This window comes from Herpailurus yagouaroundi, unplaced genomic scaffold (assembly GCF_014898765.1).
Source record: "Herpailurus yagouaroundi ecotype Mexico unplaced genomic scaffold, PumYag 160, whole genome shotgun sequence".
Taxonomy (NCBI): domain Eukaryota; kingdom Metazoa; phylum Chordata; class Mammalia; order Carnivora; family Felidae; genus Herpailurus; species Herpailurus yagouaroundi.
Genome location: NW_024412401.1, coordinates 42,214,103 through 42,240,830, shown reverse-complemented (window position 1 = coordinate 42,240,830; position 26,728 = coordinate 42,214,103). Strand labels below are relative to the sequence as shown.

The window sequence follows — 26,728 nt, the reverse complement described above, 5'->3', positions numbered from 1 at the left end:
GAGCCCAGCATTGGGCTCCGTGCTGACAGCTCAGAGCCTGGAGTCTGCTTCAGATTCTGTCTCCCTCTCTCCGCCCCTTCCCAGCTTGTGCTCTGTCTCTCAAAAATAAATAAACATTAAAAAAAAGGTTTTTTAAAGAACTCAGCCACTTATTACCTATGTGACCTGACTGAGGTATTTTACTTCTCTGTGCTTCAAATTTTCCCATAAAAATGAGGTTCTTAATAGTTCCTTTCTAATAAGGTTGTTCTACGAATTAAGTACCTTTCAAGAGCCTAGAAGAATCATTGGCATATAGGAAGCCTATCTATTTGTTAAATAAGTGACATAAATAAAAATGTAATATATATATGCAAATGAATCATCTTTATAATAGCTAGAATCAACTGAGCTAGCTTTACCAGCCAAGCACTGTCATAAGATTTGATGAACTTAAATGCAATAATCTCATTTAACTTCACGACAACTCAGTGAGGTGGATGTAATTTTCACTTCAGTTTACACATGAAGAAACTGAGTCTCCAATGGATGAGATAACTTGCCTGTGGTCACACTGCTAGTGATGATTTGTCAGTGTCCGCAAATAGGCCTCCTAATTATTCCACCTAGTGTGTCCCATAAGTGCAAATAAGTGGTCTAAATTATCTGTAAGAATAACCCAGACCTTGTGTGGAGGTTCCTCAAAAAGTTAAAAATAGAACTACCTTACAACCCAGCAATTGCACTGGTAGGTATTGACCCAAAGGATACAAAAATACAGAATTTGAAGGGGCACATGCACCCCAATGTTTATAGCAACACTATCAACAATAGCCAAACTATGGAAAGAGTCCAAAGGTCCATCAACTGATGAATGGATAAAGAAGATGTGGTATATAGATTTTATACATAATGGAATATTACTCAGACATCAAAAAGAATGAAATTTTGCCATTTGCAACAATGTGGATAGAGCTAGACAGTATTATGCTAAGTGAAATAAGTCAGAGAAAGACAAATACCATGATTTCAGTCATATGTGGAATTTAAGAAACAAAACAGATGAACATAGGGGAAGGGGAAAAAAAAGAGAGAGGGAAACAAATCTTTTTTTAATGCTTATTTTTGAGAGAGAGAGAGAACAAACATGGGAGGGGAAGTGAGAGAAGGGGACAGAGGATCCAAAGTGGGCTCCGTGCTGACAACAGAGAACTCAACACAGGGCTCGGACTCAGGAACTGTGAGATCATGACCTAAGCCTAAACCTAAGTGAGAAGCTCAACCAACTAGGCCACCTAGATGCCCCCTTTAATGACTCTTAACTATAGGGAACAAACTGAAGGTTGTTGGAGGGAGATGGGTGGGGAGATGGGCTAGATGGGCGATGGACATTAAGGAGGGCACTTGTTGCGATGAGCACTGTGTGTCATATGTAAGTGATGAATCGCTGAATTCTACACCTGAAACCAATTTTACCATATATGTTAACCATAACCGTATATGTTAACTAGAATTTAAAATAAAAACTTGAGGGGCACCTGGGGGCTCACTCGGTTGAGCATCCGACTTTGGCTCAGGTCATGATCTCACGGTTCGTGGGTTGGAGCCCTGCGTCTGGCTCTGTGTTGACAGCTCAGAGCCTGGAGCCTGCTTTGGATTCTGTGTTTCCCTCTCTCTCTGCCCCTTCCCTGCTCAAGCCCTGTCTCTCTCTCAAAGATAAAAATACATAAATAAATACATACATACATACATACATACTTGAAAAATAAAGGAATAATCCAGACCTTAAAAGGCACCTAGTGCCACTCCTTTAGTACAGACCACTCAGTTCCTCTGGGAGCCAGAGTCAAGGGTGGGTATCCAGATGGGGTTAAATGCACTGACTCCTGGAGTCGCAGAGCTTCAGCAGGCACCCAGGAAAAATGGACTGTCTTAGGACAGACCTTCTATCTCCAAGGGCAAGATCTGGCTCAGAGCCCTAGATGCATTTCTTACTCCTTCTCAAAACACCTTAGAGATGCTCACTGGCTTCAGGTATAGCTACCACCTCTTTGGGCAAAGCACGTTTGACTTGGGCGTTGTTCTTCTCTGGAAAAGCATGGTGGTGAGGGACTGGAGCGAGGAGGTGGTGAGCAGGAGATGGAAACTATAGTCTGTTCCCCAAGCTATCATAAGAAGAGAAAGTCTTCTGATCTCCAACTGGGCCAATTCCCACGTTCCAACATAGTAGGTGGGGAAGGAACCAGTCAGATGCCAGGCTCCTGAAAACCCACCCCAGGCCCATCCACTGTAGACTCAACAAAGCTGGAGGGGAGCTCCAGGATGAATGGGAGGATGACGGTGACTTCCACAAACAGTGGGTAGAGCTTCCTGTGGTCATGCTACTTGCTTAAAATATTTGCATCTCCCCATCCCAGTATTGTCATCTTTGGCCATAACATGCAGATCAATTTTCTTACAGTGGCACAAAGACTTTATTGGCAGAAAGGCAGGATGGAGAAACTATATTAACTATATTGTGATTAGGGACTTAGAATGTTTAAAGACAGAACGACGTCTACAAATATTTTCTCAAGCAACGTTTATGGAAAAGGGGAGTATGCAAGCCCATTTTACCTTCTAATCTTGTGAGGTCAGCCAGGTCAGCCAGGTCTTAGGAAATGGGATTCAGCACACATTTTGTGAGAAGGAAGAGAAGGCAAGTAATGTTTACCGAGCCCCTATGATGTCCCAGGTATTTACCATGTATCTAATTCAATCCTCATGAATCTCTGAGAGAGTTGCTATTGTTTACATCATATAGGTGAGGAAAATAGGGCACCGCAAAAGCCAGGTGACCTCCGTTTAGTTTTGCAATTTACACATTTAGCACAAAATTAAGTGGTAAGGTGGAGTACTTAGCAGCATGAGATCTAAGGCTCGAAGAGGTTCCGATATTGGTTCCCTTTACAAACTCTGTGACCTTGGAAAATTGCTTAAACTGTATGTGCCTCAGCTTCTTCATCTGTCATGTGGGGAGAATACTAACTCCCACTTCATCAGGTTGCTGCGAGAATGTTTTCTTCTGCCAAATTTCCTCCTCTTACCTGAGTTAGTGCAGGTAAGGGCCTGCCCAGAACTCCCTGGTACATCTTACGCACTCAGTAAAAGTTAGCTTTGGTTATCCCTCTGAGCCAGGCACGGCTCAAGACTGGGACGTGAAATTGGGGCCCCTTCAGGTCCTTTGGCATCCGTTGTTGCTTACGTTACTCCTCTGGAATTGTCTACTGCCCGGGAACTGCGCGAAAGACTTAGATGAATCCCTGTCTTCCAAAAGTTCACAGGCACTACAGAAACACACATATTTAAAACCCCAAATTGGGGCAGGATGCGATCGAAGAAATCATTTTTAAGTCATAAAAATGAAATCTTGGAAAAGGAGAATAGAAGACTGACCTGGTAAGAGAAGTAATGAAGACAAGAAGCTCCAACTGACTGTTCCCAGCTTTGTCCCTGACAGAGCCTGGTACAGCCTCACCCCATTTCCAGGCAAGCAGGGACGTTGCTTAGCAACCCAAACAGGAACAGTGGAGTGAACTCTGGGAACCAGAGCTCCTGAACAGGACCAAACTTTTGCTTTAAACCCCACCTACAGCACAAGCGACACCTGCAAATTGAAAGCACTTGGGAGGAGAGTCTTCTGAGAGGTTAGATTGGGCAGAAGGCAGGCATAGGGGAAAATACTCAGTCTAAATTACTGGGAAAATGTAGAGTGATTTTTTTTCTTTCCTTCAAATGGTGCAGAAATTCGATGTGCTAAGAAAGATTTGCCAAGCCAAGGGCTTGGTGAGTCTGCTTCACTGAATGTTGATGTGGCAATTGAGGCCAGCAGGACATGCCCAGTTTCTAGCTCATGTGGCCACCTCTCCCAACAGCTGCAGCCGCTTGATTGCCATCTACAAATTCAATCTCAAAGTAAGATCCAGAGAAAATACTGTCCTTGCTCAGTAGAGATTGAAGGTGTTAGAGTTCAACTCTATATTCATTCCTTCAACAGATATTTTTTGGAAGCTGGAAGGTTAGAGAGGAAGACAGGCATTAATTTTTAAGTGTGATACATGTTAAGGAGGGAAAGTATAAGATGCTGTGGGAATATACAGCATGGACCCCTAACCTAGAATGGACAGCGAAGGGGGAAGGTCAGGAAAAGCACCAGAAGATGTGATATTTAATAAGAGTCATGAATGATAAGTCAGAGTTGCATAAAAAGAGGAAGGGAAATTTGTTCCACATGAAGTAACAGTCTATGCAATGGTCCAGTTCAGTGACAGAGAGGAAAGGGGAGAGAGAGAGAGACAGAGAGGAAAAGATAGGGAGGAGGGGAGAAGATGGGAGGGGGAGGAGAGAATGAATTGGGGGTGAGGGTGAGGAGGAGTAGGAGCAGAATATATGAGTATTATGTAGTTATGCAATGAAGAGTCTTTCGATTCATGACATTTCTGGAATTTATCCTAAGAGCAACTGGCAGCCATTGCAGAATTTCAAGCATGTGATCACATTCTCTAGCATACAGTCAGCCCTTCTGTAGTCCACTCCATGCTTGGATCCCAGTGCTTGGGTCCCTGGTCTAGTGTCTTGAGCTCCTGGTGTGGTTTCCTGCCTAATTTTCTGAAGTGAAGAGATCCTCCATATTGTCACCCTTACCCTAATGTACGGAGTCTTATTCTTAAGCCTGAGCTCATTCGCCTCCTCTCCTTCTGATTTTGCCTATTTTAGGACTCTCAGTCACAGGGTTTGCCCCTCCTGCCCCTCCCCATATACCATTGTGATTGCCCAGTGGCTGGTTGATTGGACTATCTATCACCGACTATCGTTTTCTTCATCCTTCCAACACAAGGTAAAATCCACTGAGTGGTCATCTTCCTCTTCACCTGCAGCAACTGTGTCTGAACCAACCAACTACTCGCCCAGGAACTGATCCACTCCATAGAGTAGTGTCTCATATCAAGTTCTGGTCATCCTAGGGATGACGCAAGAAATCCGTCTAACCCACTAGCCTCTTGAAACTAGTGGTTAAGGTCCCAAACTCTGGAGTCAACTTCCTTTCAGGGTGCACCCTGGCCAATATCAAGACTTAGCTGTGTGATCTGGCAAGTTAGTTCATCTCTTTGAGCCTAGTTTCCTCATCCTTATGTGAGATATTCACACCTATCTCACAGGGCGGTTATGAAGATTGAAAGAGACCATGGAGAGAAAACAACAACAACAACCTAGAATAGCACCTCATACTTAGTGGGAAGAAAAGAAATATTCCTGTTCACTATTCCTCTGGAAGTGCATTACCTCCTTACATTTCTGGTTTTGATCCTTACACGGACTTCCTAAGAGTGAAGGATTAAAAGAGATAATGCACGTAAAGCACCAGATAAATAATAAACACAAGATAAATATTAGCTATTGTTATTAATTATCATTAATGAAGCAGAATAACCTGTGAGGAGAGATGAACTGTGTCTTATTTTCGGGAATACAGGCTCATAGTAAACGAACAAGAAGTAACCAACTCAGGACTGTCCTTTTTGTGTTTTCACACATACCACCCACAGGAGGCAGCATGTGTTCTTTAAAGGGCTTTTTTCAATCTTTGAAAAGCGCCAGCATTTTCTTTGGTTTCAGAGGCCATCCTATAAACGACTCCGTCCAGGGAGGTTAGCAGAATTGTTGCACTGCACGACTCCATGGGTCCCATTCTCACCTTAGTCTAGAAGAATGGCATCTTGTGCCGTAGTTGAAAGTGCTAATTACTGTTATGTGCTGAATTGCGTCCCCCGAAACTCATACGTCAAAATTCTAAACCCCTGGTACCTCCGAATGTGACCGTATTTGGAAACAGAATCTTTAAAGAGGGAAGTTAAAATGAGACTGGTAGGGTAGGCCCCCATCAATCTGACTGATGTCTTTATAAGAAGAAAACAACTGGACACACAAAGAGACACCAGTGAAATGTCGACACAGGGGAAAGACCTTGTGAGGACACAGCAAGAAATTGGACATCTCCAGGCCAACGAAAGAGGCCTCAGAAGAGACCAAATCCTCCAACGCCTTGATCTTCAGCTTCGAGAGTCCAAAACCATGAGAATTTCTGTTGTTTACCTACCTAGTCTGTGGCAGCCCTAGGAGCTCATACAGTGCCTATAAGCAGGCTGATGTGACTGTGGAGGTAGGTGGAGAGAGACTGGTACTTGAATCAGAAGGGAGAACTGGTTCACCGGGAGACGCCACGGTGAACTTGGATTTGCCGCGAATGAGGCTGCACCTTGCGTCCCCGTGGGGGACTGGATCTTTGATGCAACTGCTGACCTAGGTGCCACGGAGAATGGACACACAGTGTAGGGCCTGAGGGAGGCACCCAGCGTTCTTCTGAGTGACCTCAGTGTGACCCTCTGTGTGACAAGTAAGCGGAATCCCTCCGCAGCGTCTCCCGATGATAGCTGCAAGGTAGCGGTCAGTGGAAAGCAGACACCAGGCCTCTGCCTCATTTTCCTGGGACGATATGTGTGCAGAATGAATGCAGTATTCAAAAGGGGATTGGAGGGCACTTCGTCAATGAGGGTGGTGGAGGTCATCCTGGTGATCAGGATGGTGACAACTCAAAGACGTAACTTAAAAAGCAAGAAGCATTTGTGGCATTTGTGTGTTGTGGAATAAACGGACAGCCCTTATATAAAGGTAGACAGAATAGCTATGAAGTCACAGTATTAGCATCAGGGCCGTTTTTATCTCGATTTCTCTCGCATCCCTGGTACCAGCCCAGCCCCTGGCACCAGGTGTGTGCTCGGTAAGTATTTGTTGAATGAAAGCAATGTCCTTTCTACTTCACCCATTTGCTATTTACTTTCTCTCAGAGATGCACAAAGACCCAGAGCAGTAAAAGCGACCTAGCCAATGTCACATAGTGGTTGTGCGTCCTTGGCAGACACACGGTGTCCTAGTCAGTTTAGGCCTCGAAAACAGAATATCTTAAAATCAGTAGCTTAAATAGCATTTATTTCTCATAGTTCTAGAGGCCAAGAAGTCCAAGAGCAAGATGCCATTCAGTTCCTGGTGAAGGCCTTCTTGGTTTAGACTGGGCTTATTTTTTTTTTTTTAATTTTTTTTTTCAACGTTTATTTATTTTTGGGACAGAGAGAGACAGAGCATGAACGGGGGAGGGGCAGAGAGAGAGGGAGACACAGAATCGGAAACAGGCTCCAGGCTCTGAGCCATCAGCCCAGAGCCCGACGCGGGGCTCGAACTCCCGGACCGCGAGATCGTGACCTGGCTGAAGTCGGACGCTTAACCGACTGCGCCACCCAGGCGCCCCAGGGCTTATTTTTTTTTAATGTGTCTTTATTAATTTTGAGAGAGAAAGACAGTGTGTGTGTGTGCGTGTGTGTGTGTGTGTGTGTGTGTGTGTACAAGTGGAGAAAGGGCAGAGAGAGATGGAGGGAGAAATTGAGAATTGCAAGGAGGCTCTGTGTTGTCAGTCCAACTGGGAGCTCCCCACAAACCATGAGCTCCTGTCCTGAGCCGAAATCAAGTGTCAGACAACTGACTGAGCCACTCAGGTGCCCCTATAGAGGGCTTCTTGTTGTGTCTTCGTGTGGAGGAAATAGCTCTAGACTCTTCCTGTTTTTATAAGGACACTAATCATTTTGGGAGCTTAACCTCATGACCTCATGTAAACTTAATTACCTTTCAAGGGCCTCATCTCAAAATATCAGGGTTATGAGGGTTTCAATATCTGAATTGGAGTGGGGGGGTACATAAACATTCAGTCCACAATATAATAACAAAAACATCTGACTTCCATTCCAGTGCTCTGCTCAAAGCCTATGTAGATAGGTAACATTCTTTCTCCAGAAGCATCTGGTTCAGGATTCTGCCTGGGCCACACCAATGGATGGGCAGAATGATCTAGTGTGACAAATCCTCTTTCCCTCTGTCCCCTTGTGAAGGGAATTTGCCATCTTCTGTGATCATCAAGCTGGCAACATCAATCTGGATGTTCGTTAATGACACTGACCTCAATCTGTCATGTTGCAAGGAACCCTTCACAGCAGCTAGGATTTGCTGCCATATAACAGCTTTACTGTACATGGAAGTCTCTAATAAGCTGATTAAAAATATTTTTGAAGCCTTAATTGTACTTTTCAGACATCTGATAAGAAATAGTGAGTGGAAACATCATGCCGAGTGTAGAAAGCGGGAATCCTGTTGAATTAGAAGATTCTCATACTTGAATCATGGCACATTTCTCATGGTTGACAGAGCAAAAGTCTGACATGATGATATCCCCATTAAACTTTCCCTTGTTTCTTTTTTTCCCTTTTTTCTTTTTAAAATTAAAGTTTATTGAAATTAAGAAAACAACAACAACAACAATAAAACAAACTTCACCTATTTCTTCCATCCCCAACTTCCTACTTCTGGCAACCACTGAGCTGCTCTCTGTGTCTGAGTTTGGTTTTTGGTTGCTGTTTATTTTTTTTTTCTGTTTTTGTTTGTGTATGTATTTGTTTAAGATTCCACATATTATGGAGGTTATTCATTATCTGTCTTTCTCTGTCTGATTGATTTCACTTAGTGTAATGCTCTCAAGGTCCATCCATATTGTCACAAATGGCAAGATTTCATTTTTATGACCGAAAAATATCCCATCGTGTGTGTGTGTGTGTGTGTGTGTGTGTGTGTGTGTGTGTGGTGTGTATCACAGTGCCTTTATTCATTCATCTGTGATGGACACTTAGGTTGTTTCCATATCGTGGCTATAGTGAATAATTCTTCAATGAACATGGGTACATATGTCTTTTTGAGTGTTTTTTTTTTCCTTTAGATAAATACCCAGAAGTGGAATCGATGAATCATATGATAGTTCCATTTTTAACTGTTTGGGGAACCTCAGTCCTGTTTTCCGCAGTGGCTGAATCGATTTATATTCCAACCAACAGTGTACAAAGAGTCTCTTTTTTTCCACATCCTTGCCATCACTTGTATCTCTTGTCTTTTTGATACTTGCCATTCTAACAGGTGTGAGGTGATATTTCACTGTGGTTTTGATTTGCATTTCCCTAATGATTAGTGATGTTGAGCACATTTTCATGTACCTGATGTCCATCTGTATGGCTTCCTTGGAAAAATACCTATTCAGATCTTCAACCCATTTTGTGATACTATTTTCTTTTTGCTATTGGGTTGTACGAATCCTTCTATGTGTTGAATATAAGCCCTTTATCAGATACATGATTTGCAAATATTTTATACCATTTAGGAGGTTGCCCTTTCGTTTTGTTAATCATTTCCTTTGCTGTATGGAAGCTTTTTAGCATGATGTATTCCCACTTATTTATTTTTATTTTTGTTGCTTTAACTTTGGGTGACACATTAAAAAATTCTTCTCTAAGACCCGGGTCAAGGAACTTACCGCCTGTGTTTTCTTCTAGAAGTTTTGTGGATGATTTCAGGTCTTACAAGTCTTTAATCCATTTTGAGTTAATTTTCATGTATGGTGTAAGATAGTGGTTTTATTCTTTTGCATGTGATTACCCAGTTTTCCCAACACTATTTTTTAAGACAGTGTTCTTTCTCCATTGTATATTCTTGGCTTTTTGTTGTAAATTAGTCTAAACTAATCTGGGTTCATTTCTCGGCTCTCTATTTTCTTCCATTGATCTATAGGTTTGTTATTATGCCAATATCAGATTATTTTAATTATTCTAACTTGGAAATATAGTTTGGAATCAGGGAGTGTGATACCTCCAGCTTTGTTCTTTCTCAAGATTGCGTTGGCTATTCAGGGTTTATCTGTGCTTCCGTATAAATTTGAGGATTTTTTGTTCTATTTCTTTGAAAAATACCATGATAGGGATGACATTGAATCTGTAGCTTTCTGTGGATGATATGGACAATTTAAAAATATTGGTTCTTCTAATCCATGAGCACAGAATGTCTTTCCATTTATTTGTGTAGTCTTTAATTTCTTTCTTTAGTGTCTTACAGTTTCCTATACACAGATCTTTTACCTCCTTTGCTAAATTTATTCCTAGGTATTTTATTATTTTTGATGCAATTGTAAATATAACTGTTTTCTTAATTTCTCTGATAGTTTATTATTAATGTATAGAAATACAACAGATTTTTGTGTATTGATTTTGTATCCTATAACTACTGAATTTGTTTACTAATTATAACAGCTATTTGATGGGATCTTTAGGGTTTTCTCTATATAATACTGTTATCTGAAAATAGGCATAGTTTTACTTCTTTTCCAATTTGAATGCCTTTTATTTCTTTTTCTTGCCTAACTACTCTGGCTATGACTTCCAATGCCATGTTAAATAAAAGTGGTAAGAGCATGCATCCTTGTCTTGTTCATGACCTTAGAGGAAAGGCTTTCAGTTTTTCACTGATGAGTGTGATGTTAGCTGTGGGCTTGTTCTATATGGTCTTTATTATGTTGAGATACTTTTCCTCTATACCTACTTTGTTGAGAGCTTTTATCACAAATGAATGTTGAATTTTATTAAATGACTTTTTTGTATCTATTGAGATCATCATATTATTTTTATCCTTCATTTTGCTAATGTAGTATATCCCATTGGCTGATTTGTGGTACCAAATCATCCTTGCATCCTTGGAATAAATCTCACTTGATCCCTCATTTGTTTTATTGCCAGTTCAACACATGAGGGATAAAGTCATAGGTAAACAGTAGGCCTCCCTATAATGGACTGACTTCTGACTGTGCCTCATGAAGCAGGACCATTTTATTACTTATATGCCTGGCACCGAGCTGAAGGTCACATTTCTAATTCTCTAAAACACTTTGAAAGAAAGTCGGGCGTAGTCATCCTCATTTTACAGAAGAAGAAACTGAGTCTTAGAAAACATCTTTGGCTTTGGGGCTTTGGAAGAGAAGGATTCACATCAGCTCTAATGCCCATGCTCATGTTATTAAAATCATTCGTTTCTTCTTTTGTCTAGCAAATCTTGAGTGCCTACTATGTGCTTTGTCCTGTACTTAAATGCCTCACTGCCTCAAAAGGAAATGGTGGATCCTCTCCAGTCAATAAACTCTCATAACATTCTTTAGTGTATCAGTCTTCTATGTGAAAGATAGACCTCATTCTTTTGGGTTCTTTACCATCACATTAAGAAACCTAACTTTATAGATGAGTACAGTACTGTGGGATTGAGCATTATGCAAGCAAGGATTGACTAAGCAGACCTGGCTTGCTCTAACCATTCATGTTCTAAAAAAAAAAAAAAAAGCCATCTTTAAGACTGGCTCTTGGCCAACTCCTAGGAGATGAGACCTGAGCTTCTGGAATTCTACCTGGTGAGAGTGTTCATGTATACCTAGGGATCTGGAGCCATATTGTACCCATTTGACCAGATAGTCCATGCTAACAAATGTGATTTACTATGAATGCCTGTTTTTGCTCTAAGGATATAAAGTCAGAGTAGCTGAGATCAGTCACATAGACACTGCATCCCCACATAACTGACCCCAATAAAAACCCTGGACACCAAGCTTGAGTGATTTTTCCCTGGGTGGCAACACTTCACATGTGTTGTCACCCATCATTGCTGAGAGAATTAAATGTATCCATGCAACTCCACAGGGAGCAGACAACTGGAAGCTTGCATTTGGTTTTCTTGGACCTCACTCTACTTACTTTTTCCCTTTGCTGATTTTAATCTGTGTCCTTTTCCTGTAATAAGCTATAATAGTGAGTGTGACACCTTCTGAGTCCTGTGACTTTTTCTAGTGAATCACGGAGACTCAGAGTGGTCTTGGGAAGCCCTGAAACAACCATCCACTTCTCCACCCATCATCTGCTTCACTCCTTATCACACTTCAGAGGGCACTTGCATTGGCATATCTATTGCATGAATGAGGGATGCTAGGCTTCATAAGGACAAGTACCTTCCTTTGACAATGTCTTAGGGGGACCAATGTCACCTGGATGCTAAACCACTCGAGATTCAGAGTGGTTAAGCAGTTGAAAAATCTAAATATCACCAGCACGCGGATAAAGGAGAGGCTCGGGTGTGCATCATGCTGGGCTCCCTGATAGCACACCCCAGAATTACAAGTATACCCACCCAGACATAGAGCGCACTGGAAAACCAGAGGTCTCTCTCCTTGAAAATAAAGCTTCCATCCCAAGAGTATGGTCTATTGGGGAGAAGAGCAGTGAACTACTTTACAAGGAGACAGATTTCAGAGAAGAAAGGGCACTCGCCCTTCCTAACGACCGTTGAAACGCCCTCTACTTCCATGTGAAGGGAAATTAAAGAGGTAAAGAGGGGCCTGGAGCATGCTTCTAATTAATGGATGTCCTTGTGCCTGTATCAGTGCCAGGAGAAAGCAAGTGTCTTGCATGTTGTGAGAAGGGAGTGATGCTCTCAGGACTCGAATTCCCAGTGGTCCTAGAGCCCAGGACACATCCCCTGATATCATTCTACATTGACTTCATGGCAAACGTTGTGCTTCTTATTGTTGACTTATAACTCTCAAGGTCTCAACAGTGTCAGGCACTGCAGATATTTAAAATGCAAAAAGTCTTAAGTAACCTTCATTGAACTTAATTAACATCATCTATTTAAGGAAAACAACTCTCCTCCCTTCAGACCCAGGACTGTTTCCCAAAGCTTGTACCTGATACGTAAGATAAGCATAAACCTTTGTGTACAAATCGCTTCACCTCCCATCAGAGTGCCTCCAGTTATTCAGACCTGGCTATGTCACCACTTCGCGGGCCTATTTCGCCTTTCCCTCTTTTGGCGGACGAATAAAGTGGCTTCATTCCTTCATCTGTTGATGGAATAAACGTTTGTTAAGCATTAGCTATGTATTAGATGTTCTATTTTCTGAGGATCTGACAACAACTAAGTCTTTGCCTCAGAGGATTTACTTATAGTATTAGGAAGTGGGGCATACTCCCAAAGAGTGCAAGTACGAGTCTCAAGAAATTTGCAGGATAAAGGAGGGCGTTGATGAGGAAGCGGTCCATTTCCAGGTCGGTCACCTCTTATGTGCCCTGCAAATACACTTGCTCTTCTGCCTTCCCATCACCTCCTCTTCCTCTCTCTGGCCTCCATTTGCCTCGTTTTGCTCCACCCCCCAATTATTCCCAACACCCACTTGTGATTTGGCAGCTGTCTGATCCCTCACCAACAATGGTATCTCGGACCAGACGTTCCACTGACTGCTGGCCGGTGCTCAGTCTATACCAAACTCTAGTGCCATTCAGATTCGTGGTCGGCCTGCCTTGCAGCCTGCCTTAGCATCTTTTGCTGCAAGGCTCTTGCTGACAGAGCCCGAATTGCACCTCCAGAGACCCAGAGCCTGTGGGGTACTTTCTGTGGCAAGCCTGTGCCCCGGAATTGCTTATCCGTGCTGAAACACAATCCACTCACCTCCTGGTTACGAGGCAAGATTTAAAACCTTAATGGCGTCTCATCGATTTCTTAAGGTCTGCTAAGAGCTGGTGTTCTGCTGTTGCATATTTGAATTGTTACCGTTTTGTTCTCGCGTCCCGAGGTGATTTTACCAGGAGGAACACGTGCTTAAAGAAGCTGAATTAAATACAGGCAAATCGCATTAATTCAGGCTCCAGTAATTCAGGCCAGACTCAAACATAACTTTGTGTTCTCCAGAAGTAAAAAGATTTCCTAAATAAATCAGCAGTGGAAATAAGACTGCAGGGTGAGAAGTTTCACCTGTTTAGAGGCAGTGTTCCCGAACACCTCCAAGGGATTCCAGAAGGGCCACAGGAAGCACTTTCTGTTGTGTTTGCTCGTTAAAGGTAAAGACCGATTCTTCAAAGAATAATATTCTGTTTGGCGAATGTTTTCTTCCGTTTGCTAATCTGTAAATTTAAGGCTTATATATCTTTCTAAAATATTCACGGGATACTCTCTCCCATAATGCTAAATATAGTACAAACATATTGTACCTACACATAAACATATGTGTGTCTGCATTAAAAATACAATGAAAGCATCTTAAAATGAAAGAGCTTATTTATGGTTGGGGAGGATTAAAGGTGATTTTTATTTTCGACTTCATATTCCTAAGTATTTTCTGTAATGAACTCTTACTTTTATCATCAACATAAGAACGTAAATCAACATTTCCTAATATTTACCAGATCTTTCCCCCCAAATAGTTTGTATGGAATAGAGTTAAGTCACATCCAGCATCCTTGAATAAAAAGACTCGGTGGGGAGAGCGAGAAGCCGGCTGACACGAAGGCCAAAATTTATCTTTATGCCATGTTGGAAGTGACTTGGTCCTGAAATCAGCTTAGACTATGAAGTGAGTCAAGACTGCTCCTTATTTTGCATCCAAAATCATCTATTATTCTGTGGGCAAGATTGTGGTAGTGAGGAAGGTAAGCTGCCTTTGTGTGTGTTCCCCAGGAGCTCAAGCGTCAGGGTCAAACAGAGGCAGCTCACGCATAGCACAATAGACCACGTGACTTCTCAATGTCGTACAAGCCATAACCTAACTATCTCCAAGAACACTCCACCAACGGCTACTGGGTACCACCACAGTTACTGCAGGCGTATTGAAGATCTCATTCGTGCTTGGTAATTTTCCATGCATTTTCTAGGCAGAATTTACTTTTTTTTTTTTTTTTTTTGCTACAAATAATCACAGATGGATGCTCAGGGGTATTAAAAGTGCTCAGGTCTCCAGAGCTGATACATGATAGAGGTAATGTTCAGATCCACCCAGACAATGCAAAGCCCCTTGCCCTGAGTCCCATGTGGCACTGTCTGTCACAAACCTATGTACCAGGACTGCATCCTGGCTGTCTCAAATATCTATCTACCCAGTGACTCGGGACTCTAAGGAGTCCTTAGCGTTTGCTGGTCATTCTTGAAATTCAATCTTTGATTCTTGAGATAAACACGGATTTGGATTGACCAGATAATGCTCCTTGAGCCTGACATGTATTTCTAGGCTCAGAGAAAGTGCATTGTATAGAATGAATACGGGATTAGTGGTTAGACATTTTGAATTTTGAGCCCAGCTTCTGCTACTGATTAAATGTATGACTTTGGGCTTTGTGCTTAACCTCTCTAAACCTCAGTTTTCTGTAAAATGATCAACATAGATAGCTGAGGAGGAGAAAAAACGAGAAAAAGTGTTTGTAATACCTCAGAAAATTTTCTTTTTATTAATATATTTCTTTTTTAAATTATTTTTTATTTAAATTTTAGTTACTTTTCATACAGTGCAATATTGGTTTCAGGAAGAGAATTTAGTAATTCATCACTTACATACAACACCCAGTGCTCATCAGAAGTGCCCTTCTCTTTTTTATTTTTAATTTTTAATGTTTATTTATATTTGAAAGAGAGAGACAGAGACAGAGCATGAGGTGGGGGAGGGGCAGAGAGAGAGGGAGACACAGAACTTGAAGCAGGCTCCAGGCTCGGAGCTGTCAGCAGAGAGCCTGACGCAGCGCTCGAACTCACAAACCTGAGATCATGACCTGAGCTGAAGTCAGATGCTTAACTGACTGAGCCACCCAGGTGCCCCACAAGTGCCCTTCTTAATACGCCTCACCCATTTAGCCCATCCCCTCACCCACCCTCCTCCATCAACCCTCGGTTTGTTCTCTGTAGTTGAGAGTCTCTTATGGTTTGTTTCCCTCTCTTCTCTCCACCCCCTTCCCACATGTTCATCTATTTTGTTTCTTAAATTCCATATATGAGTGAAATCATATGGGATTTGTCTTTCTCTGATTGACTTATTTCACTTAGCATTATGCCGTCTAGCTCCAGCCATGTTGCTGCAAAGGGCAAGATTTTATTCTTTTTGATGGCTGAGTAATATAATTTCTAATGAGTAACATCTTCCCCTCCATGATCCTCACAGCTCTAAGCATGCCACGCAGATGGTGCACGTGAGCTTATATTTAATACAGGCATCAGCGGGCCTTTCTGGAAGCAAAGAGTGCCATTTTAAACAAGGCATAGTCGTCCTTGAGTCCACGTCCCTCCTTGAGTCCAGTGAAGCAAGTGTTAGTAATATTTTCTGTCTCTCCTACCCTAACTGTCCAAAGCCCAAATCTGAGCTCAGATATTTAATATTGATACAATGATGCCCTGATGAATGACCACTTAGGAAGATTGCACTGACTGTAATGATCCCCAAATTTCAGCATCATAACAGTGTAACAATTCTATTTATCTCTCACATGATATTCCAATGTGGATCGGGTGGTTCTCCTCGGAGGCTCCCCTCTAGGTGGTAACTTGAAAATCTGGACTCCCTTCTTCCTGTAATGTATGTATCCTAAAGATGTGTCCTCTGCAGGTCTCTGTAGAAGAAGAAAGGGAGGACCTGGACGTGGCTGAAGATTTTAGGAGCCGGGCCTGGCTGTGCTGTGCATCCCTTTAGCCTATCTTTCATTTCCCAGATAGAGCCACATGGCTGTAGCCTACTGAAGTCTTACTGTATGCCCAGGAGGAGGAAATGGAGTATGAGAATATTGTGGCTTCTTTTCTGGAAGCAGAGCTGAAATGGAGCCTCAGTATGTCCAGAGTCTGTTCTCACTAGATGGAAATATCAGAATTGTTAACCTGTATACCCGTGGGAACCAACTTTATCAACTAGAGTATGGTGTTGATATGCAGTTTTTTTTTTTTTGTTATTTTTTTGCTTTTTGTCTTACAGACACTATTTATTTCAAAGTGACTTAGGTCGGCATTTCCCTCCCCACCACCACTGACATTGAGGGTGTTTCGTACATTTGTGATACAGTTAGATTCTCTTGCCATGATGTACATTCCTTGCTGGGATCCCGCAACCTCTGAGATTTTTTTTAGTTTGCATATATTACGATTTGCTCTTCGTGCTGTAAAGCTCCGTGGGTGTTACTAATGCAAAATGTCATGTATCCACCATTACAATATAATACAGAGTAGACCCATCTTTCTAAAAATCCCCTGTGCTTTACCTACGCAACCCTCCCTCTTTCAGTCTCCACCTAGTTGACTCAATAGTCAACTTTTCCAGAATGGCACATACTTGAAATCATACAGTATGTAGCCTTTTGAGACTGGATTTTTCATTTAGCAGTATGTACTTAAGGGTTATCTGTGTCTCTGATGGCTTAGTAGCTTATTTCTTTTTTAAAAAATTAATTGTAGTATAGCATACCATGTTTTATTAGTTTCAGGTGTACAATATAGTGATTCAACAATTCTATATAGGATTCAGTGCTCAACATATTCAGTGTACTCTTCATCCCCTTCACCCATTTCACCCATCCCCCCCCCCACTCCCATATAGCTTATTTCTTTTAAATGCTCCATTTTGGAGTGCCAGGGTGACTCAGTTGGTTAAGCGTCCAACTCTTGGTTTGGGCTCAGGTCATGATCTCATGGTTTATGGGTTCAAGCCCAATGTCAGGCTCCACACTTACCGTGTGAAGTCCGCTTGGGATCCTCTGTCTCTCTCTCTCTCTCTCTCTCCCTCTCCCCCCCCCCCCCCCCCGCTCACTCTCTCTGTGTCTCTATCTCTCTCACAATAAATACATAAACTTTAATAAATAAATAAGTATTCCATTTTATTGATATACCACAATTTGTTTATGTACTCCCCTATTGATTTGTCGCATTGACCTATTGAAGGACATCTAAAATGTTTCTGGTGATTGTAATACAGCTGCTGTAAACATTCACATGCAGATTTTTTTTAACGTTTATTTATTTTTGAGAGACAGAGATAGAGCATGAGCGGGGGAGGGGCAGAGAGAGAGGGAGACACAGAATCTGAAGTGGGCTCCAGGCTTTGAGTTGTCAGCACAGAGCCTGACGCGGGGCTCCAACTCATGAGCCATGAGATCATGACCTGAGACGAAGTTGGACGCTTAACTGACTGAGTCACCCAGGTGCCCCCACATGCAGATTTTAACTGGACATGTGTTTTCAAACCACTGGAGAAAAAACCTAGGTGTGCAAATGTTCGATGCCATGGTAAGACTGTATTTGGTTTGTCAGAAACTGCCAATTGTCTTCCAAAGTGGCTTTTTCCATCGGTATTCTTAGCAGCAACAAAAGAGAGCTCCTGCTGCTGTATATTCTTACCAGCATTTGGTATTGCCAGCTTTTTGTAGCAGCTATTCTAAAAGGTAGGCATCCTTCCACAGCTTCAACTATTCTGGGGTCACAATGAGAAGATTCAGCCATGGTTCACAGATCCCCCATGGAATACACAGTATTTGCTCTAGGCAGGGGTGTCGGGGGTAGCTGGTAAGGTGATGATGTAGGATGATGTAGGGAGAGATGATTTTCCCCATGATGACTGGATGAGCAATTACAGAGTTAGGCTACAGAAAATCCTCCTGCACTAGAAGTCTGAAAGATCAGCTGGTTGAAAATTCTGCCCTGACTCTATTCCTAAGGCACTGCAACCAGGCCTTTGCCGTGGTCTCGTCTGAACTCATCTCCTGTATACCTCTTTGAAACACAGGTCTGCTGCTAGATCAGCTCTGTAATCTTTCACATGGCACAATTAGCTGAGTAAAGATAAACAGATCTAAATCATCACCTAGAGCACCATAATCATAGAGGGATTCCAGGGAAACACAAGAGACTTCTTCTTGCAGAAACAGACATCAATCACTAAGGAGAGGAATGAACTCAGGGAAGAGGATATAACAAATAATTAGATATAACAAATAAAATAATAGACAAATAATTACAACTTCATTATAGAAATTCAATTATCATGAGAAGTAAAAAAGAGAGAGAGTTAAGACTTCACTGAACACCGAAGCATTTAGGTTTAGAGAAATAATATAAAATAACATGAAAAAGAATAAGGACTAAAAGTGATCAGAAAGAAAAATGTAGTGACACATTCTAGAGGAGAGAAAACGTATGGATGATGAATGTTCCCTAAAAAGAGAACAAATTAGACCAAAAAACACACCGATATGCTTATAGTAATGTGACAGAAACCATAATGAATTAAAGAAACACCTACATGCATCAAGTGAAAGGGCACAACTGGTCTTGGGAAAGTGGACTAACAAAGCCACACAAGCAAAAGCATATCAGCTGTGAGACACAGCCATATAGGTTCTTAATTTTCAAAGATAAAGAATGCCTCCTGAAGGCACTTGAACACACAGACAGGATCCCCTAAAGAGAAGGGAATGAGGAACCACTCTGGCTTCTGTTTCTGTCTAGACAACATTCACTGCTGGCAGACAGCGAAGCAATGCATACAAGCAATGTCTACTCTGGTCCAAGGCAAGGGAAACGTGACCCAAGAATTTCATACCATGCCAAATTGGTGTTCAAGCATAAACGCACCCGAAAGCCATTTTTATACATGGTAGAACTCAGAGGAAATGTCACCCATGAGCCTTTCTTGAAAAACAGGCATGGTTATACAATCCAGTCAACCAAGAAATGAAGCAAAATAAAATGCATAGAAAGGAAGAACTATAGAAGCAAAGTTCTTATGCACTCACTTTATTTTAATGTAGAACTAAGTTTAAAGAATTGTGAGAATTTTGGTTGCAGTGCAAAATGTAGCTCCTCTAAGCCATGAAAATATATATGAACATGAAACTAACAAAAAATTGAAGTGGAAACATGGGAGGTGTAAAGACGTGTGTCTGTGTGTGCATACACGGAGCTAATTTTTCTTATTTTCCACCACGGTGGGAGGATTCCAAAAATATTACTTCTACTTGTTAAGTGGAGAAAAACATATTTAGGCATATTATTACTAACTATAAATATAACCAATAGGGCATTTTAAAAACTCTTTCCAAAGAATCTTCCAACTTCTCACAGGAAAATGAGAGACACAAGATGAATCAAAGAAGGGCACGTCCAAAAGCAAACTGTAGAAAATCTAATGGGCACAAAACTGAGAAATTAACATGAGATAAAATGACAGAACTGAAATGAAACCCACACATACTATATAATTACAATGGGCTGAACCCACGGATTATTCAAGAAGACCACTGTATTGATTCATAAAACAACATGAAGTTAGAAGCAGTTTGAACAAGTGCCTTTGAAAGATGACAGTACCGAATGAAGACCTACTATTCAAACAAAAACATACCGGGAATTAAGTTGCAAGCATAGAATAAAATCAAAACCAGGGGGAAAAAAGAACGAAATAAGATAAAGAAGGGGGTTTACTAATGATACAACAATGGGGATCTTAAAATCATCACTTGTTACGTCCCTAATACCACAGCATCGATATTAAGGGAAAAAATGTAGAAAATGTCAAAATTACAAAAAACAACATTGACAGAACTTAAACAATTTTTTTAATGTTTATTTATTCTTGAGACAGACAGAGACAGGGCATGACTGGGGGAGGTTTAGAGAAAGAGAGAGAGGGAGACACAGATTCTGAAGCAGGCTCCAGGCTCTGAGCTGTCAGCACAGAGCCAGATGCGGGGCTTGAACTCACAAACCGTGAGATCATGACCTGAGCTGAAGTCGGACGCTCAACCGACTGAGCCATCCAGGCACCCAGACAGAGCTTTTCAAATGAACTCTCATGGGGCGCCTGGGTGGCGCAGTCGGTTAAGCGTCCGACTTCAGCCAGGTCACGATCTCGCGGTCCGTGAGTTCGAGCCCCGCGTCGGGCTCTGGGCTGATGGCTCAGAGCCTGGAGCCTGTTTCCTATTCTGTGTCTCCCTCTCTCTCTGCCCCTCCCCCGTTCATGCTCTGTCTCTCTCTGTCCCAAAAATAAATAAACGTTGAAAAAAAAATAAATAAAAAAAAATAAATGAACTCTCAGCTTAAGAAAGACACTTCAAGTAGAAGGAAAGAGATAAAGAATTACTTAAATAACTAAACCCATGAGGCAGATATTAATTCTATATCAGAGGATAGTAAACACCTATTGTTTACAAGTGCCCATTGGACATTTATGTATTTCAGTCTTGTATTTCTTTACTATTAAAAATTCAATAATTGATCAAAGGTAGAAATTGAAAAGTCATTTTATCATTAAAAACTCAGAGAAATGAAAAAACAAAACCTCAGAGAAATGGCTTAAATTATTAGAAGTAAGATAATGTATAAGATGATTAGTCAGAATTATTAGTAAAGTTCAGTAATACTTATAATTATGTTATGTTAATATAAATTTAAAGTAAGAAAATATCCGTTATAAAAGTAATGATAAAGATTAATTTCCTAGAAATAACAAGACAGACACAAGGCCTATATGAAAAAAAAAAACTATAAAACTTTACTCATAATCATAAAAGAAGATTAGAGTAAATAAAAAGATGTTCCTTCTTCTTGTATAAGAAGGTCTAAACAGTTGAGGCACCCAGGTGGCTCAGTCAGCTGAGCATCTGACTTCAGCTCAGGTCATGATCTCATGGTTCATGGGTCTGAGTCCCACATCGAGCTCTGAGCTGACAGCTCAGAGCCTGGAGCCTGCTTCTAATTCTGTGCCTCCTTCTCCCTCTCTGCCCCTCCCCCACTCACAGTCCTTTTGTCTGTCTCTCTCTCAAAAATAAACAAACATTTAAAAAAATTTTTTTTTAAAGAAGGTCTAAACAGTTTAAAAGATCATATTTTCTGATCACAGTAAGGTCATAATGGGTTTGTAAGGACAGGTACAAAATCAGAATCCTCACTGATTCCACCCTCTTTGAATGACCCCCAGAACAAAGAGAACAGCACAGCTAAAAATGCTGAATATTTTAAAAATAGCAGTGATGAAAATACCATAGATAGGGCCTTATGTAATAAAGTCATAATTATGCTCAAGGAACTATTCATAGATGCATACACATTGCTATATTCAAAAAGCATGAAAATAAATGAATTAATTATCCAACTAAAAAGGTTAGGAAATGCAACATAAAATAAAAGGAAGGAAAAAGGTGGGAATTAATAAGTAAAAATCAAAATTAATGATTTTGAAAACAGAAACACAGTAGAATAAATAAAATGAAAGACAGTTGTTTGCAGGAAAAATTAGACCATCCATTATCTACTTTATTTAAAAAAAATTTTTTTTTTAATGTTTATTTATTTTTGAGAGAGAGAGAGTCAGAGTACAAGTAGGGGAGGGGACAGAGAGAGAGGGAGAAACAGAGTCTGAAGCCCGCTCCAGGCTCTGAGCTGTCAGCACAGAGCCCAACGCGGGGCTTGAACTCACGGACCGTGAGATCACAACCTGAGCCGAAGTCGGACGCCACCCAGGTGCCCCCATTGACTATCTACTTTAAAGAGTGTGTGTGTGTCTATGTATGTTGAGCAGGGGGAAGTGGCTGGATAAAGACAATATTGATTCCAAAATCAGATAATTAGGACAAAATAGGAAAATGCAGACACATCCCATCTCTGAATACTGATTAAAAAAAAAATTTTTTTTAACATTTATTCATTTTTGAAAGGCAGAGAGAGACAGAGCGCGAGTGGGGAAGGGAGACACAGAATCCAAAGCGGGCTCCAGGCTCTGAGCTGTCATCCAGAACCCAATGTGGGGCTCGAGCTCACGGACCACAAGATCATACCTGAGCCCAAGTCGGCGGCTTAACCGACTGAGCCACTAAGGAAATTGCGAGAACCATTTTGAACAAGAGAACATGAGAGAGGCCAAGTCCCATCAGATACTAAAATGTATTACAAGGAAATAGTAGTAAAAACTATGTGCCATTGTAGCAAGAAAATACTAACAAATTAATGGAACATAATACAAATTTTCCAAATGGGCCCAAATGTACATTGAACAAATGCATTATTACAGTGTTTCAAATGTGAGGGAAAGATGGCTTATTAAATAGATTTTCTGGGACAACAGGCTAGCCATTTAGAGTGAGTAGCACAGTAGAAGCTAAATACCCCATCTTTTTTTCACACCAAAATAAATTCTAGATGGAGCAAAGATCCAAGATGAAGTGGAAAACATAACGAGAAAAATATCAAAGAAAGTCTTGAGTTGGGACGGTCTTAATATACTTGGCCTAAAACCACAAACTAACGGTCTTAATATACTTGGCCTAAAACCACAAACTACCAACATATAGACTATTAACTATACATACATAAATACTTTGTGTAACATTTAGAGACATAGCCAAAATATAAACATAAGTCATGAGAATTTTATATGCAACACAGGGAAAATAGTTAATCCCCTTAATATTTAAGGAACCTTGGGGCGCCTGGGTGGCGCAGTCGGTTAAGCGTCCGACTTCAGCCAGGTCACGATCTCGCAGTCCGGGAGTTCGAGCCCCGCGTCAGGCTCTGGGCTGATGGCTCAGAGCCTGGAGCCTGTTTCCGATTCTGTGTCTCCCTCTCTCTCTGATCCTCCCCCGTTCATGCTCTGTCTCTCTCTGTCCCAAAAATAAATAAACGTTGAAAATAAATAAATAAATAAATAAATAAATAAATAAATAAAAGGAACCGTTACCAATCAGTAAGAAAAAAATAACTATTGCCCAATGAGAAGCTGGAAAGGACATAAAAACGTCGTTCATAGAAAATTTCACTCATGCACAGACACACACAAATAGCCAGTGAACATGTATATAAGATGGCCAAAATTTCTCATAATTAAAGGAAAAAAATTAAAATAATAAGTAGACACCATTTTTATTTATCATTTTGCCAAAGAGCAAATGTGTTAGCAAGTAAGTATAAGGGGAAAAAGACATTATCATGTACCACTGATATATACATATATATGTATATATCAGCATATATATTTCCATATATACATATATTGCCGATATATATAAATCGTGGATATATATATATATTTTCTGATATATCTATATCTATACCTATATCTCTATCTCTATCTCTATCTCTATATATAGAGAGAGAGATATAGACATAGATAGATAGAGATAGATAGATAGATATAGAGAGAAAGAGAGAGAGAGTCAATTTGGCCACCTCAATTAAAATTAAATATGTACAGCTTCTTTTAGCCAGCAATTTAATTTCTAATAATTTATCCCTAGATACTGTTGGTCATGTATATGTAAGAACTTTCCTAATGTCCATAAAAGATGAATCAAATTAAGTAAGGTATACTCATGCAACTCTTTATTGCATTTAAAAAACTGAGACTTTATTTTTTTTAATTGAAGCACAGCTGATACACAGTGTTGCATTAGTTTCAGGTGTATAACACAGTGATTGGACAAGTCTGTAGGTTATGCTGTGCTCACCGGGAGTGTAGCTACCATCAGTCACCATATGATGCTATTACAATACCATTGACAATATTCCCTATGCTGTACCTTTATCTCCATGACCTCATTCCATAACTGGAAGCCTGTATCTCCTACTCCCCTTTACCCATTTTGCCCATCCCCCACTCCCCATCCCTCTGGCAACCACCAGTTTGTTCTCTGTGTTTATGGGTCTGTTTCTGCTTTGTGTTTCATTTGTTTTGTTTTTTACAGTCTACAAAAAGATTGAGGACTTTCTTATGTGCAGTTACAGAAGGATCTTTAATCCACATTTAGAGAAAAACAAGATCAATGTTTCAAACAGTGTATATAGTATGACCTCATCTGTTTTTAACAAATTAAATAAAGGATATATACATATGCTTGCTTGTGCTTTCAACATTTCTGGAAAGATTCATACACGCATACACACATATAAGCAATCCACAGTGGTATTCTTTGATGTGTAAATGTGAAGCTGACTTTTCAGGGAGACTCTTTTTTATTATTTTATTATTTAAATGATTTATATTTTTACTGTATGCATGCATTTATTTTATAATAAAAGTTTAAAAATAGACAAAATGGTCATTTTTTTCTATGAATGAGTGAGAGCTGGATAACTATTATTTGTAACAAATATTTTTCAAAAATTTTTTAATGTTTATTTATATTTATTTTAGAGAGAGAGAGTGAACACAAGCAAGGGAGGGGCAGAGAGAGAGAGAGAGAGAGAGAGAAAGAGAGAGAGGGAGGGAGACACAGAATCTGAACCAGGCTCCAGGCTCCTAGCTGACAGCACAGAGCCCGACGTGGGACTAGAATTCACCCACCGTGAGATCATGACCTGGGTTGAAGTCAGACACTTAACCGACTGAGCCACCCAGGCACCCTGTAACAACTACTTTATACCTTATTAAATCAGTTTTCAAATACATACAATGTATTTTACAGTTGACTCCTGCACAGTACGGGGTGGGGCCTCCAAACCCCACACAGTAGAAAATCCACATATAACTTTTGACTCCCCCAAAACTTTACTAATAGACTACTGTTGACCAGAAGATTTACCAACAACATCAATAATCAATTAACACACATGTTATCTGTATTATATGCTGCATTCTTATAATAAAGTAAGCTCAAGGGGCGCCTGGGTGGCTCAGTCAGTTAAGCATCCAACTTCAGCATCCAACTGAGGTCATGATCTCACGATCTGTGCGTTCAAGTGCCACGTTGGGTTCTATGCTGACAGTTCAGAGCCCAGAGCCTGCTTCAGATTTTGTGTCTCCCTGTCTCTCTGCCCCTCCCCTGCTTGCGCTCAGTGTCTCTCTCTCTCTGTGAAAAATAAATACCCCTTAAAAAAATTCTTAAAAAAAACAATAGCATAAGCTTGAGAAAAGAAAATGTTTCTTAGAAAATCACAAGGAAGAAAAAATACATTTAGAGTACTATAATGTATTTATTGGGAAAAAATCCACATGTAAGTGGACCCATGTTGTTCAAGCTGTGTTTTGGCTCAAATAAACTGATAGATGAATTATAAAATATTATGTAATGGTTAAAAGATCAATCCACAGACGCATGCTGGTATTTTGGGGGTTCTCCCCCTACCACTAAAATACACACAGTCTGTATTCATTCATTCAACAAAGCAACTACCTACGTTCTAGGCAAACTGCTTACTTTCCATAAAACTTGATTTCATATTAGTATCCACCTCATCTATTATAGTTATTAAATAAGCAAAGGGCCATAAAGCTTTTAGCATAGTTCCTGATATAGGAATTACTTAAAATGTATTAACTAGAATCAAAAAGAGCAGGAAAAAATGCCAGTCACCCTCTCACTCCAGGATTATCCATGAAGACATTACAGAGACAGACAGACAGACAACCGCCGCGGCCCCCCCCCCCCCGCCCACACACACACAGAGGGAGAGAGCGAGCAAGATCCATATAAAGATACAGGCATATCTATTTATCTTCGGAATGCAAAGTGGGATTCACATTATTTAGAAACTTGTTTTTACTCATTGGCAATACATAGCCAATATCTTCTATATCAATAAATACACTTCCACTCCCACCGCCTTGACTGAGTTCAAGCTTCCTTAGTTTTCTTGCCTGAATTTTTGTAAGAATCCCTAACCTATCTCCCTGCCTCCATTCTTTCCCATGTTCTTGTTTCTTAACTTCACAAACTCTTTAAGCATTCCACATTACCCACAGGGTCTGACTCCACCATCTGGCACACTAGGCTTCCTGGGACCTAATCCTTGTCTATATGTATGGCTTCATCTCTCATCACTTTCCTCCATGAACTTTATGCTCTCATCACACCTTCCCTAGCAAAGCAAAGTACCCTAGCACATGCCTTTCCAGAAGGCAGCATGATAGAACACACACATGGAAAGTACATAAACTTTGGATCCAGGTCAACCTATATTTTTTCAATTATTTTATTATTTTATTTTATTTTATTTTATTTTATTTTATTTTATTTTATTTTATTTT

At 40.6% G+C, this 26,728-nt stretch overlaps 1 long non-coding RNA gene across 1 annotated transcript in view; it reads right to left on the bottom strand.

The window, feature by feature from the left end:
• Nucleotides 1-15,685: 15,685 nt before the first annotated feature.
• Nucleotides 15,686-26,728, bottom strand: part of LOC121034441 (uncharacterized) — an 18,156-nt gene continuing 7,113 nt past the window's right edge. Inside the window, exons 2-3 of the long non-coding RNA XR_005792430.1 lie at nucleotides 16,476-16,575; nucleotides 15,686-16,340 (exon numbers count right to left, since the gene is read on the bottom strand). This is a non-coding gene — a long non-coding RNA (uncharacterized LOC121034441). The remainder of the gene's footprint in view (nucleotides 16,341-16,475; nucleotides 16,576-26,728) is intronic.